A 15,978-nucleotide genomic window follows, 5' to 3' on the forward strand; every position below is an offset into this window, starting at 1 on the left:
AATAGGCTAATTGAGTCAGCGATTTTGTGAGGCTGCAGGCGGATCAGGTTTGCCTGCTGAACCTGGACATAGGTGAAGTGGTCTAGCTTCGAAACTGGATGCGAACACACGATTCGAGGAGCGGAGCCTTTTGATGCGGTAGTTGACGGCAGTACCAAATGTAAAATTTGAAGTACTATTGCAACATTAATCATTTTTCAGTACTCTATATGGATTCTTCTGTGCTTAATAGTCAAACTGGATACAGATTCCCTTTCTCAGGCTGTACTACAACTTTCCCTCTGCGAGTGTTTTTCAGATGGTCGAAATGACAGTAGTGGTAGCAAATCCTAGTATAAATAACACTGTGTGTGTTTTGCAATTTTCGCTTTGGGCGATTTTATACTACCATATATTAAAGAAAGATTAAATGAACAAATGGAATATCATTATTAGGTAGCGCTTGTAATGAAATACACAGGGATTCTAGCAGGTCTGACTTTTATTCTTTCCCTTCCCCCGTTCGTATTGATTATTATAGTTTTGATATGATCAGTCACTTGAACATTCTGTTGAACAATAAAATAGCAGCGTATGCGTTGAACAGCTAGTGGCCTTTTATGGCAGGCCTTTAAGCCATGGCTACAAGTTGTTACAAGTAGTAGTAATAGTAGTAGTAGTAATAGTAGTAGTAATAGTAGTAGTAGTAGTAGTAAAGTAGTAGTAGTAGTAGTAGTAGTAGTAGTAGTAGTAGTAGTAGTAGTAGTAGTAGTAGTAGTAGTAGTAGTAGTAGTAGTAGTAGTAGTAGTAGTAGTAGTAGTAGTAGTAGTAGTAGTAGTAGTAGTAGTAGTAGTAGTAGTAGTAGTAGTAGTAGTAGTAGTAGTAGTAGTAGTAGTAGTAGTAGTAGTAGTAGTAGTAGTAGTAGTAGTAGTAGTAGTAGTAGTAGTAGTAGTAGTAGTAGTAGTAGTAGTAGTAGTAGTAGTAGTAGTAGTAGTAGTAGTAGTAGTAGTAGTAGTAGTAGTAGTAGTAGTAGTAGTAGTAGTAGTAGTAGTAGTAGTAGTAGTAGTAGTAGTAGTAGTAGTAGTAGTAGTAGTAGTAGTAGTAGTAGCAGTAGTAGTAGTAACAGTAGCAGCAGTAGTAGTAGTAGTAGTAGTAGTAATAGTAACCCTCCTCCCCATAGCTTCACCCCTGCTCCCGCTTTTACTCTCCTCCCCACCTTCTTGCATGTCTCTCAGACCATCTCGCTTTTTTTACCGTAATCAGCAAGCATCAACATCAGCGTTCTGAAGCGCGATTATACACCATGGCAGATCTAAGTGCTGGTCAGTCTTTCCTGTACCCGGCAATCAGGTTGCTACGGGCAACGCTGTAAATGACAGAGAAAAATGGATACTCTTTGGCATTGCTACGCGATTGTGGCTATTGCTTTCTCGTCGTCCAAAATTCGTTCGTTGTTCTTTTGCAGTCGCTGTTAGGGGCAATGGCGATGATTGCCGATGATTCTTGTCGGTCCAGCTGACCGTTATGTGTTTGCGTGTGTGGCTTTGCCAGGTGGAGGTAAAGAGAGGTTTGCGTCGACAATGCTGCCTGATTTATTCGATATGTTTTATTTTTACCTGAATTCAGTTTGTTCAATTTCACGCTCCTTTTTATTTTTCTCTGATTCATTTCGTTGAAACGACATCGGCGGCGCTAGTGGCAGCGGCCTTAGGTGAAGATCATTAGGCGTATCAAACGCTACGAGCGTAACCGAAGCAACGCCAAAAAGGAGTTCCTACTGCTAATGTTGTAGCTCGCTGTTATTGTTAGTGATGTTGTTCCTGCGATTGTTGTCACAGCGTTGAAACGCCAATCCCGAAGTTAACGTCCGGGTGCTAAAAAAAATGCCGTAGTTTTCGTTTTCATTCAGTCACCGTTTCGTTCGACGTCTGATGCCGGTCGTACATACGTTGCCGTCGTGGCCCGAGAAGGCAAAACACGCCAGGAGAAAATCTAAGGGGCTAACCACCGTTACGAGGGTGGGCCGCGTAGTGGTTCGGTAGCTGATAGTGGCCATTTGTTGAAAGCGATATGAAAAAAATCACCCACGTCAAATCAGTGACTTACGGCAACGTTGCCGACGCTCAATGCCGTTGAATTTCCGCCGATGGTCCAGAAGTGGCGGCGATGTGCCGATAATATTAGCAATGATGAACACTCGGATAACAACCATTGCCTAACATGTAAAGGACTCGCGCATTATATTCGTTGATAGTACGCGCCATAGTTGACAGTTGTTTTTATTTAGTGCTGGATGCTACGATTACCCATTCTAGCTCAACTTATTTGGTAACTGTTATTTTAGACGGGGTAGATAGGGGGAAAATTGACTCTACGCTAAAAAAATAGTAGCGGTAGAAGAGACGGTCTTTCATGGGAAGATTATGTCTTTGTTTGTAGCGCCAGTAGATTACTTGGTAGACGGTTTTATTTCACCGGAAGTAGCTCGCTGATTCGCTTCGAATCGTTGTATGAGAGTTGCAGATAGTGTAGATGTGCGGAAGGGTTTACAAGTAATTTGCAAATGAATTTCTTAATTAACCAGGCGAGATGGCTTAGTCGGTTGAGCGTCCTGCATACCGCTACGACTTGATGTTGGCTTAAGCTCAGTTCACATTGAGAGCCAAAGAGATTTTTCGTATAAAAATCTCTTGGCTTTCGTATCCGGTGGTAGCAGGCACCGTGACCGCGTGTGAAGAATACTTGTCGTCACAACATTCCTATTGGCTGGGGCAATTGCGACAACTATCGTTACAAACGACACATCTTGCACGTTTTTAAGGAATACGAGCAGCGCGGGTTCATAACTCACTGGCACAGCAGGTCGATATCCAATAACCGATAAAAAGAGACATGACATATAGCATTTCAAACAGGGGCCTGCTTATTACTGGCTTTGACGGTAGACTGAAGCGCATTCAGTTATGCCATGGGGTTCCCTTCTGAATAACCCCCGTAGTAGTAGTAGTACCTCACGGTTCAGGTCTAGGGCGATTTGACGTACAGGAGTACAGGAGAAGTTCGCCGCGGATTAAAAAATTTACAGGATGTTTCTTGTCTCTACTGGAAACATTTGATGGCGGGTGCTTTCCTCGTTTCTAGGGCATTTATAATCGATAATATTTACTCATAATTTAGGTAAGGTTAATATTGTTCACCAGTTTTCGTGAAGGCTTGCAAAATTTTAGGCAAGGCCGAGCATACGAATCTATCGATTTTTCCTCTCTGCTTTAACTTCGTGCTTTCGTCATCAGGCAGCTATTGTCCATTAAGCAGATCAACGTTGAAGATGGTGATAGACCCGTATTTTGTCGTCGCAATGATTTGTATCATTTCACCTTTATGTATATATTAAACGGTTCTTAATGATCTTTGTTGTCGTATGACGAGTTCTTTTGATATTTTCCATTCCGTGTCAAGGCAACCACTAATAAGAAAGCCTTCGTTCTAGACTGCAAAAAAGTGTTTATTGACGTCACGAGTTTTCTTCAAAAGCCAAAAGTCGATGAATATGCGCTATTTTTTCGTTGGTGTCTAGGTTGCGTTTTCTACGCGTGTCACTTGGTTATGTCCACTAAAATGGCTAGTTTTGATTCAGACGATTTTGTCGTACGTACAACTTGGTAATTGAAGGTGCTTGTTGATTAATTTACAAAATCAAGGCATGGAACAAAGGGCTTTCTCTAAATACTAATATATTTTGATTTCCATGGGAATATCCCGTCGCAGTCGTGATACTAAGCTATCTTTAATTGGCGCAGGTCATAATGCGTACTTCTATTTTCCCCCAGTGTTTTTACCCCTACATTGTACTCGTTTAAAGGAAGCTACTAGATAAGGTTGATATGATCTGCGGTACGCAAACGCCAGATGTCCTTGTGGGCGAGCATTGCCTCAGCTGACCTTAGCCATAGTCAAGCACTGAAGAGGTAATTACTACAGGTTTGGCCGTTGCATTAATTAGTATCGCACCCCTTATGCTTGAGCTCGATAAGAGTATATACTGCACTGCGATATTCGAAGCAACGACTTTACACCTGGTTTTCCAGCCTGAAGAGTTCTGTGTTGAAGTGGAAAACAATTAATGGATACATTCAGTACCTTTCCTTGAACAAACTTCGGGAGAGTTCGAGAAATAAGTTTGTTCTGTTAGAGCTACCGTGTCAACGTAACATACTTGTCTTTGTGTTGATGGTGCATAAATGTAACTTTGAAACGTCGTGAGTGTTACTGACAGATGACTTAGTTGATTCTTCCAATGGGTTTCTTTGCTTATGCCAAAGATTTACTTATGAAGTACCAGCCTGCACCAAGGAATCATAGTCCGTTAACAGCTTGAGACATTTTAAGCGTCTTTATTTGTATGTATCTAAATGAATTGTGCCTTTTTTTATGTCAGGCGAACAGCGACAGCTTTGACGGGTTTTAATTATTTAGGTGATAATTGCGACGATGATAGTGCCGTTTATTATTGTTATTACTACCCAAGCAGCTATACCCTCAAAAACTGCATTTCGTTTCACCAACCATTACTTTCCCTTGACCTATATAAAAAAAATTGGTACACTTCTGGCCACCCAGAAGCTACATTAACCCACGCCATTGCATTACGTTTGACGAAATTATCACATGTTTACCCGTTGTAATACATTGCTAAATAAACACTTTTATAAATCAGTCTCAGTGCATTCCCCTGCTCTATCTGAGACCTTCAACTAGGCCCATTTTGTCCTTCTTTTCCCCCTGTCCTAATTCTCTAAGGATCAAACGGGCAATCAGCGTTGTCGTGTTGACGCTCAAATTTACATACTAGCATCCACTAGCGGCAACCATCGTCGTCTTTATCGTCGCCATACCCACAAATCGATGTCGTTGTCTTTGGAAAATCGAAAAGCATCTTGATTCTGTAAACTGTTTGTTATTAGCGAACGATTCGTTTGTTTTGAACTGTCGTGCGCTTTCATCGTTTTTCTCCTGTGGCCAGCCACTCCCGATGTATTGAGCCGATACGAGACGCACTTCATTTATCTATTCCGAAAGTGAGAACGTTGGGCGTTGGTAACTGGCTTATTTGGTTTGTTAGCCGGCTTAATTGGTTGGGGAAAGTGAAAGTGGATTGGGGCTTCGGGAACAACACAGTTTGGCACCCAGTTGTTAATGCTGTGGTCCGCCGTCGTTGTAGCTATGTTATTTACGCTGTTGTAGAATGGGCTATCTGTAACGTGTGACGGCGTAGCGACAAACACATCGAAAGTTGAGCGTCGCTGCCTCTGGCAATAGATAACGTCCCGAAGCTGACAGTAAAGAAACGCCTGAGCAAGGTAAAGAAACACGCGACGACGACAAAAACGCATGTTATTGGCCCATACCTTGTGTGGTGGTCAATGAATACGTGTGGATGCGCAAATCCGAACACTGAACGCGAACTAATTGACAAACTGAGCGGGATTTGATGAACGAATAGCGACAAGCCACCAGTCCAGCAACGAGCAAGCGATAAGGCGGCCAGAAGCTTCGCCAGCGGGCCAGGAGATAGCGAAACAGGGGGTGCAGTCTGGATTATGAGGACGGTCTGTAGTGAGGCGAGATTATATATATAGCGAACGTTATAGCGAACAATAACAACGATCATAAGAGAAGCAGCAACAACAATAGCAGTTGGAATTAAGCAAAGGGGCATTAGCGTCAAATCAACAACCGTTATATACCGCTCCGTTTTCTCCGTGCGCTTAAGCCACAGCTGTTGGCTACGGTAATGTGAAAAAATGCCTCCGGTAGCTACGCTAACGGTGGATGACGAACAGTAACCGGACGCGTTCAGCCAGCGTTACGTTGGCAGAGCTGTAGTTGTTGTTGCTACTATTCTTGCACTAATCCTAGTGGAAAATGTATGGTTGGCAAATATATCGCTTTCAGCTGGCACGACTTGATCGGTTCGTACGACATCTTCTACGGCTACCGAGTCTGGTAGCAGTGCTATCGCTACTGGTTGTTGATTCCGGTGTCTTCAGGGGTTTGCTATTGAGTGACGGACATGCTGGCTTCAATGAGTAATGGCTGCGTACGTTGTTGTTTCATATGTGCAACAATGATGGTGCTTTTCTCGAGCGTGGGGGGGCATTCGGCGATAATGCGCGCAATGGATGCCCACCCCGTGCCTTTCGAGCCTCCTTCCGCCTCATCTTTGGCTTTCGTCTATCACATTAACAAGAGATTCGAAGCCATCCATTTGGTTGCCAGGGCTTATCGCGGCCGTCGATACAGCGTCGTATTCCCGCAGTGTAACAGGATCTAGGACGTTGTAGCTGCCAATGTGGTTCGATGTTTATTTTGCAATGTTCGTTGGTCGGGTTTGCCGAGAAATGCCTCTGTTGTGGTTGGACTGTAGTTGGGGCTAGAGGATTACAATGGCAGGACCAAAGACGACGCCAATCTCTGCGCTGTATCTTTGGGCTAGATGAAATTGACGCTTATACGTCTATTTCGCCATTCTGGAGTTTGCCAAACGTGAGTTTTGTCCAGCGGTGCTATATTCGATTACGCACGCTAGATTTAACGGCGATGAGGTTGGTTAGCGAACGGCTGAAACTACACGACGATCGGTTTGATGGCTTGTTCAACGAGAAAAGTAACGTTATATCGACATCAAAATCATCATTGACATCACCCAAAATTACTGTTATTATCGTAATAGTGGAAACGAGCGGCCCACTACGCGCATTAATGGGTACTGTGTACTCATTCCTGTATATATGTGTGTTTGTGAAAAAACATGTTAGCAGTCTGCGGCAAAAAGAACGTCATGCGACGTAATTCTATGATTACTGTGCTGATTGGTTAGCAGGGTCGGGTCCTTTTTTTGCGAAAAAACGACAATTGTCCTTGATAGAGAAGGGAAGATTATGGCTGTGAACTGTTGCTGCTGCTGCTGCTCAATCAGTTCACGACGATGGCAAAGGTAACAACGACGACGACAACGGTAACAAGAACACACTTGACAACAACCCCAACAACAAGATTAGCGTCAACAAGACCGGCTGCTCGTCGTGCGTGCGGCACTATCCCATTACGAAAAGCTGCGAAACATTATTGAGCTGCGTGAAATTTGCGGACTGGCCGTTAGCGGACATGACCAGCGCATTTTGGTGTACTATCTAATTAATGCTGGTATAACGGCGATTCAAGTGGCGGCGGTCAGTTACGTCACGCACGTTGAGATCGAAATAGAGCCGAAGCAGACAAGAGCGGTGAACGGCGATATTGCTGGGCCGGCAACCCGGAGTGAATCGCATATGATCCGGCCATCGGAGACGGGTCGTTTCCAGTTTTTCCACATATTCGTTTGGTCAATTTGATACGTCTGTTCTCAACTAGCGGTACATTTCAGATGTCAACTTTAATTGGCACCAGGCCAGGTTGGAAGTTAGAAGGGCGATTTTCGGCTAAAGGTCACGTTTTTCGTCCGATTACATCACAAATTATGTTATGGGCAGATGCAATGTCTAGGAATGGAGGTGGCGCATTAAAGAGGCAGCGGAGAAGAAAGACATCGACGTGTAACTAAAGATGAACCAATTATATTGATGAGTACGTTATTGTTTTTTAATCTTTTTGTTGGTACTTGTCGGATATGATGATGATGACGGTCTTGTCTGGACCGCAAAATGTAATCTTAAATTCGGTTTCGAAAAATTGATATATCAGGTGAAGCAATGAATATAGTGGCTTTGATTTGTTGCTGATGATAAAAAGCTGCAAAAGCAGCTTGGGAGGATACAGGTACGGCAAGGATTATAGCTAAGAGATGTGGGCTCATTAAGAGCGACCTCTTTTGCAAGGCTGGTTCAATCAATGTAAATGTTCCTTCAAAGACGGTCTAGATCGCACGTGTCATTTTTGACGTTAGCAGACAGTTTTTAAGTACCTCTTTCAGCTGGAAAATCGTCGTCATATTTGCTGCGTCTCACCTGGGTTGGGTCGGAAGCTGTTTTGGGCAGCATCCCGCTTAGTGGCGAGTATGAACATGTGAAACAACATGCTCATCTTGGGAATCCAAACCCAAGATAGAAATTTGTAGTCGGAATAAAAAATTTGCCTATGTAGAGTGGATAGAAAGCTTTCCGGCGATAATTACTAGTAAGCCAATAACGGATGAGAAGTTAGAAAGAGTAAACAATGAACAAAAACAGTCACCAAGGGTATATGTTTAACAAATTAGCGTATATGAAGGGTTCCCGTACAAAAGAGCTCGAGTCAATTTTTCTTGATATATATATATATATATATATATATATATATTTTTTTTTTTTTTTTGCTGTCCTCTGCATCTTGACAACATGTGTAGAAAAATTACAACATAAGTTCTTTAAAATGTGGCTATAAACATGGTAAACGTAGGCAAGTTTTTATGCAAAAGAAAAACGTGTATCAATTTCCAACAACGCTGTTGCTCCGGCCACTATGAAGGCAGGATTGCCAATTTTAGTTAAAAGTGCAGCTCAAAGCCACCAGTAGTTCTGGCATAAAGAAAACTAATCAATCATGTTATTTATTCTTCAAATAGAAAATCAATTTTCTATTTAATTTTAGCCAAACATTATGTAGGCCCTTCCGCACAAAAACCCTTCACATATATAAAGGACAAAGAACGGTTGAAATACAGACGAACGTACTTGAAGGGAAAAGACCCAATGTGATTACTTGATCATCCGAGCAGTGTTATCGTAGCTCCGAAGATTGCCGTTCCGTTGGTAGATCTTAGAGAGAACAATAATGCAAAGTCTGTTGTAAATATATATATATATATTCATGTTTATTTAGTAAACGTTTTTAGGGGGTGTTAATCATGTCAGATGAGGTAGACAACCCGCGAACACCTCACAGCAAATGAAATCGACCAAAAAACTAAGAAAAATTGTATCGGTATTATCTATATATATATATATATATATATATATATATATATATATACTACATTCTAGATGTACGTAGCCCGTATCAAGTATTTACGACTTTTTTGAAATCTTGTATCAATCATGGTACGCCATGGTAAAGAACTGCCATAACACACCACCATTATAATTCTCTAGTCGAGCATTGTCATCCGCCTGAATGTCCTGTTGTAAATGGGTTTAGTGTTTTGTTTTTGTAGCGTGCATGCTTCAGCGAAGGCCTTAATGAGCTGTAATAAATATACCGTTCCTCATATCAGCTAGCCGCCAGGCACTAAATACGGTATTGATATCGTATATTTATTGACAATATATACTTCTTAGACAATTATTATTCACTTTCCCGACTGGCTTTTGTGCGAATGTCCTTTTGTCTGCCAATGCCCCCGTAATACCACGAATCAGTTAACAGCCGCAAAAAATTTAAATCCTGGCCATCAAATCAGTCCTTGCCATTAACAGCAACAACATCTAACTAGCGAGCGAAATCCCCAATATATATGCTTACTGTATGCGATTTCGTACGCAACGGCTTCGCCGTTTGCGGCTGTTCCGTCAGGGATTATTGTAATGCTTTCCCACCGCCATTTTCGGCCCACCCCTCATTTACACGGGCACTACGACCCCCTTCTGCTCTACTCTGTACCAGCACCGTAAAAATCGAGTAACTGTGCGGGGCAAAACGGGACAAGCTGCGTTACGGGGCCGCTTACCCTGAGCTGATATCTGCTGTTGTCTTTGTAAGCTGTTCTTTGATCGTGTGGTTGTACAGTAGCTTCGAGGGGCTATGGGGCAACAAACGGGGTAACAGGCGTGAGGGGACGTAGCTGGGGGGCGGGACGAAAAGCGTGATGGTTATGGTCGTGAAAAAGCGATCTGCTATTTGCGTCTTTGTCGACTTCGGTTTTGATGGTTGTAGTTCTTGCTGTTATTGCGTCGCTATGTGATATGCTTTGCGCATTAGGGCTGGTCACATTTGCGTCCTGAATCGTTATCATCAACGGACTGTTGCTGGTGATGTTATTGGGGAAGCGTCATCGACAAATCCATGGACGGGCGGGCATCTTGTGGCGCCTGAATGCGTGCCTCGGGTCCGGGACAGCTTTCGGCTGCCTTCAGATGTCCTAGAATGACGTTGGATTGTCTCGTGCGAAATGACTTTCTGCTGCTGTCGCAGTTGCGTTCGCTCGGCGCTTGAAGCGTTACAACCGTTATATAAAGATGTTTATCATGAGCCGGCCATTATTTCGTCGTTTTCATTTATTTAACAGCGTTTGTTTAAATCCTATCGCCAATGGGCTTCATGGCACTTCTAACTTTTTATTCGAAATAATCCTTCCGGTTTCTACTGTTATAGATTAAACCTAGTATATATAGTGCCGGCCCATAACGTTGTTGTTTAATTGATATCTACCTTATGCTAGCTACGAGAGTCAATTTTTGTTATTAAATAAAAATCTATAGATTGACTGTACACAGATGTAAGGCGATCCCCACAATGCAGGATAATAGCCCGGCCATGATAAGTGCATTTGCTCACAAATCTAACGCCTTTAGTAAAGCGAGGTGTACTGACTAGCTCTGAAGGCACATTTGCTATTACATATATAAGTGATTGTATAAAAAACAAGAACACACATCGTACAACGATTTCGAAATAACATGTTATTATATATATATATATATATATATATATTATTGCAATCCTGTTACCATCGTTGATTAGAGTGCTGTTGTTTGTAAAAAGGAGTAATTATTAATATTAGCAGGAGTAGGAGCTACAATTGTTTTGCTTTGATCGATCCAAACATGAACTCTTACTCCTAGTCAAGTTATTTCGTGTTATTTTTACGCTGATAGCATACTACTGTTGAATTGTATCTTCCGTTGAGGCCTTCAAAGGGCTTTGGTTCCTCCTGCAGCTTCAGTAGAACGGATCCGTTGAAACTTACAGCTTCTTATACGGCCGCTTACGGCTGGGTCGTCAGCAATTGAACTTCAACTATCTACCCTAATTACTGCTGTCCTTTTTTGGATGAATATCTGATACAAAATGCACATAGATTTTATGGAGACAGAATGTATCGCAGCATAACAGATGCTGGTCGCCGCAGAGCTTCATAGCAGCTACCAAAAAAGTTGTTAAGGTGATGAAGTTTACTAGTAAACAACGATAGCGACATTAAGAAAGACGGAAAGATCGTTCATTGATACGGGTCAACAGCAGTATCGCTTCCTCTGACTTGATCACCCTGAGGTGGACAGTCGAGACTGTGGCAACGTGTGACATGACGCTTTCACATTTATCATACACGTGACATTGTCGGCACTAGTTGCAATAGTGGGACGAAAAGGCTGATTTTGGGGATCTTTTCTGCCGATTCGAAGGCTTTTCTGCACTTAACAATAGTACTGGCATTGGAAAAAACAGAAGTGAGAATGATCTGCAGCCTTCCTTATATATTAATCGGAGAAGTGATCAATTTTTTATTTGCTTGGAATACTGAAAATAACAACGCATGTGAGAATGATCAACATGCATTGTATGTTGCTCCGCATAACGAAATCCACATGTGCACGAGCGCCATGTTGTGTATGATAACAGGGCCGTGTTCATTCGAGTACTTGTATTATTCCATCTTAGACGTGCATAGTTACCATATGCATTTTCCATCGGTATCTTATATTTGATGCGGTTTTAATAGCAGAGCTACTTAGATAGTAGGGCCGGCTGGCTGGCTGGCTGGCTGGCTGCCTGCCTGTCGCACTCTACTGAAATCCAGTGGCTTTAAACATCTGGTTCGTCTTGTGAAGCGCTTTATTTTTGTTTTATTTAATATGTACTAGATAATTTAATAATAAGAGCTTGTGCCGACACGTTTCATCAGATGAAAGGACATCGTTTTATAACTCGCAACTATAAGTCAGTGAACTACTAACAATCACAGGCTGATATATAACGGACATATTCTATTATTGAGTTATACTATAGTAAAAATAAAATACAACGTTTTTGTTTACTTTAACGCATATATATATATATATATATATATATATATATATATATATATATAATTGTCACTATAATGATGACTGTCATCTTTTACAGATATAACTGCCGATTTTGCCCGTTCGCCTCGAAACAGAAGGGTAACCTTTTGCGTCACGAACGCATCCATACCGGCGAGAAGCCATATGCATGCGATTTGTGCGATTATAAAAGTCATCGTGGAGACAAGATCACCGCACATAAGCTTACCATCCATAAGGTACGAAAAGTGCACACCTAAAATGAAAAGTCTAAGTATCGCATGTTTTGTATATAGAGTGGGAAAGAGTACTGGATCATTCAGAGTCTTCGTATACCTAGCATTAATATATAGGTATTGTTTAGGACGAGGCAAGAGCGTATGGAAAAAGCCCCTTGTATTTTTCTTATTTCCCTATTGTCGCCTTTTGTCCCTCTCTCTCTGTATGTATTTTCTTTATTTATGTGACATTTTCTGCGATAAGCTGCTGCGAGGCCCTTTTGCCTAACCCTGTTTATTTCGCGACGACAGGTAAAAAGTGCATTGTCATACTGATACATTTGCAGATGCACAAGATGGCTGATGCGGATATTTATGGCATTAAGGCTCATGAACACGTTCCGATATCTTACGCAATGGTGTTTTTTTTTTTTGTTCTGGCACTTGATGTTTGCAGGTGGCAGCACCAGCAGTCCAACCGAATTCACCATTGAATTCCTCCCTGAGTCTCCTTGCTATGGCTCAGTTCAATGCCAATAACAATCACGACAGCGACTCTACACAAAACAGTCATCACCAGTCACCACCGGCGATTATATAATTGCTGTTAACGGCGTATGAATCCAGTTGTAATTAAGATAAGGCATCATTTGTACTATAACAAAAAGCGAAAACGGCAAGAGGAGCTGCAGCGGGCTGAAATTTATCGACCAGTGGCAACGTAGACTTCGCTGGTTGATCCACTCAAATAGATTACGTTCATGGACGAAGTGAATCCAATTCCTCTATATAATAATGGTAGTATCAAACCATCTGTCAATCAGTTCCTTGAGCACGGATAAAAATGCTTGTACTGGAAGTCGAGAAACGAAATGCCAACAACAATGTAGGAACATCGGATACTGAAAATAGTCGGACATGAGTTCGGGCTATGGTAGATTGGTTCAATATAGTCAGATTGCCATCAGTGATCTGATGACGGTAGCAGACATCCGAATAGGTTGCCACGAGATCCGACACGCGTGAATAAACATATTCTGAAAATAGAACAGTAGCCTTTCGAACACTGGAGATCCGTGGAAACCTTTATGGAGTTGACAACAGAAGCCTATTTCCATATTGCGACCCAGGCTCAGACTGCGGTTGCTTAAAAAAGATTAGTGTTTTCGTGGAGAACGCCTCTGTAATCGTGAACCGATCGTTGATGAATCTCGTATTCGATGTGATCTTCGGAGTCTACTGAGCTTTGAAATCTATCGGCATTTTTCTCTCACGCCATGATGGTTTCAGCAATCGCTTCAAGACACGGAGGCAATTTCGAGCTGCTGCCATAACAGAATAAAAAATTGTCAGCGCCGAACTTTCGCCAAGCCACCTGAAATTTGATGAAGAGTCTGAATAAAAACTGAACGGAGCACCCTCGTGGAAACGTCGACGACCCACTGTGACGGCTTAGCTTCGCATGATTGTTGTGCATAACGTTTTCGACTGACGTTTTCGAAGAAATGATGGAAGTGCGGCACTTCTATCGCTATCGAGCATAATGCTAAATCAAAGCAAAACAGTCCTTTTGCGTATTCTGTAGTGCGCGAAGTCAACACGAGTAAGGACCATAAATATAAGCAAGGAATGTCTTATTTTAAAGTGTTTTTGGGTGTCTAAAAAAACCAGCGAACGACGAAGATTCGACCCACTTACAACCGTAAATGGTGATAGACGTGATTGAGGCACGCGGACCTGTAGACTGAAATCGGGCCTGACAGTTGAGTTCGACTTAAGTTCTCGGGTCCTGAACCGCCAGTGATGACCCGTCGATCGGGCTGACAAACCGATCGAGTACTAAACATTCCATCTTGTGATGAGGTAGGTTTTAACAGAGGGATGACTTATTCTTGTTGTACAAAATATAGATTATGAGTTATTATACAATATAAAAGAAAACGTGTTCCTATCAAGCTTTGCATGCATAAGTCTTGCGTTTAGGTACGATACTATATTGGAAGAGGCACAGATTTCAGAGCGTTTGATAAATGAGCGAAAAGTTTGTATATGTATTTTATTTCTGCTGCTGTGCATATGCGCGCGAATTTTTGCTACCGATAAAATACGTATTGTACACCAGTAGGGTATAAGTCCACATGAGCCTTTTTCAAACAAACAACCGTTGAACTACTAAAACGTCGCCTCTAATATCATGTACGCCATGTGTTCTTAAACTATTCGTATTCGTGTCTCTTACTTTGGACTTAACAAACTTTTAAGTTCTATTTATATTTCGATAAATATATATATATTAACTCAGTAACTGTCTGACAAGGACTGAGCAAATATTTCGTATACATAACATTCTGTGTTTCATTAATAAGATGGACATACGCAGTGTACCAGGTGTTAGAGCTGACCAGTCGACAAAACGATGTGACAGTACGTGTGCACTTCACGGTTTTTCAGAGAGAGAAAGACTTCAGACAGTATAAAAAAAAATGAAAATTCCCACAGAACTACATTGAGAGAAGCACTTCGAAAGTTGAGTCTAACTTGTACTATTCATCTTTCGCTTCGTTATCTTCATCTGTTTTCAGGTACATCCGAACATCCCATTCCAAATAGACGACCAATGATTATTTCATGACCAATGTGAGAATACTTAATTACTATTAATAATTACACATATACATATATATGTGTATATATATATGTGTATATATACACATATATGTATATATATATATATATATACTCTATGAAAAGAAGCTATCGTTAGCATAAGACGAGCTGCTAAAATATCGAGGTAATAGTGACCGGAGGCTTCCGCGTCGATGAAGCTGTTAGACAGTGATGCAAAACGTTACACTTAGCCATACAAACGAGCGAAGTACGCATGTATTTCACGAACAAAACAGCGAAATATTCGTGAAACCGGCGTCGTCCGATAAACTAAAACTGTTATCGATTTGTTTAAGTTTTCGTCAATACGGACGACGCCAAACCATGTCGTATTCAGGCTCATGATACATTCTAGTTTATGCAAGACTGCTGGCCTACTTTATCTGCAAGTCAGAAGCACTGCGTATATCAACTATACACCCACCGATCATAAACAAAAATAAGGAACCTGTATGAGTTTAGTTGTGGTACCAGATGAGGATACGCGTGAAGAGTCTATAAACGGGAAAGATTTTTGCCGAAAACAAGTGCAGGTTGTGCTGATGGCCTGGTATCGTAGACCTCGTGGCGTCTGAAGTGCTTTGCTAAAAGCATTTGACCAATCAACTCGTGTTGAACGATGAAAAAACGTCAGCTGCATCCGACGAATACTTCAAAAGTTGCAAAGATAAAACAAAACACCTAAAAGCGTCTAGATACATGTTACGGCAATGAATTGTGATTTTTATATTTGTATGTTATAGGTGTATGGCATAAACGTATGCAGATATGACCTAGAAAGGCAACGCTGGAACTGATAAAAAAGGAAAATACCAATCACTTATACCTCTCCGTTCTCGAAAAAATCATTATACATATGGAATTATCACTTCAGTTGCCACCCTCACGATACCACTTCATTTGTTGGTTCTGCTCTATTGTGTTCAATGAATTTTTAGGTAGATTTAGAACTATTTCTCGATGATAATTTTATATCTTCATGGTGAAGACAATAACGATGCTGTCAGCTTTGATGAGGGTTGTGAACCTTTACAGAATTAACACTGTACATGCATATATACACACATATATATATATGTATATATATATGTATA

General features: G+C 41.4%; 1 long non-coding RNA gene across 3 annotated transcripts in view; it reads left to right on the forward strand.

Moving 5' to 3' along the window:
* LOC111244247 (uncharacterized) overlaps window positions 1-15,978 on the forward strand; it is a 33,507-nt gene that overhangs the window by 14,816 nt on the left and 2,713 nt on the right. For all 3 annotated transcript variants that reach the window (XR_002670817.2, XR_015322935.1, XR_015322936.1), the window contains 3 exons: window positions 12,079-12,238; window positions 12,675-14,080; window positions 14,800-14,854. This is a non-coding gene — a long non-coding RNA (uncharacterized LOC111244247). The remainder of the gene's footprint in view (window positions 1-12,078; window positions 12,239-12,674; window positions 14,081-14,799; window positions 14,855-15,978) is intronic.

Source organism: Varroa destructor, unplaced genomic scaffold (genome assembly GCF_002443255.2).
Source record: "Varroa destructor unplaced genomic scaffold, Vdes_3.0 BEIS01000001.1, whole genome shotgun sequence".
NCBI classification, from domain to species: Eukaryota; Metazoa; Arthropoda; class Arachnida; order Mesostigmata; family Varroidae; genus Varroa; species Varroa destructor.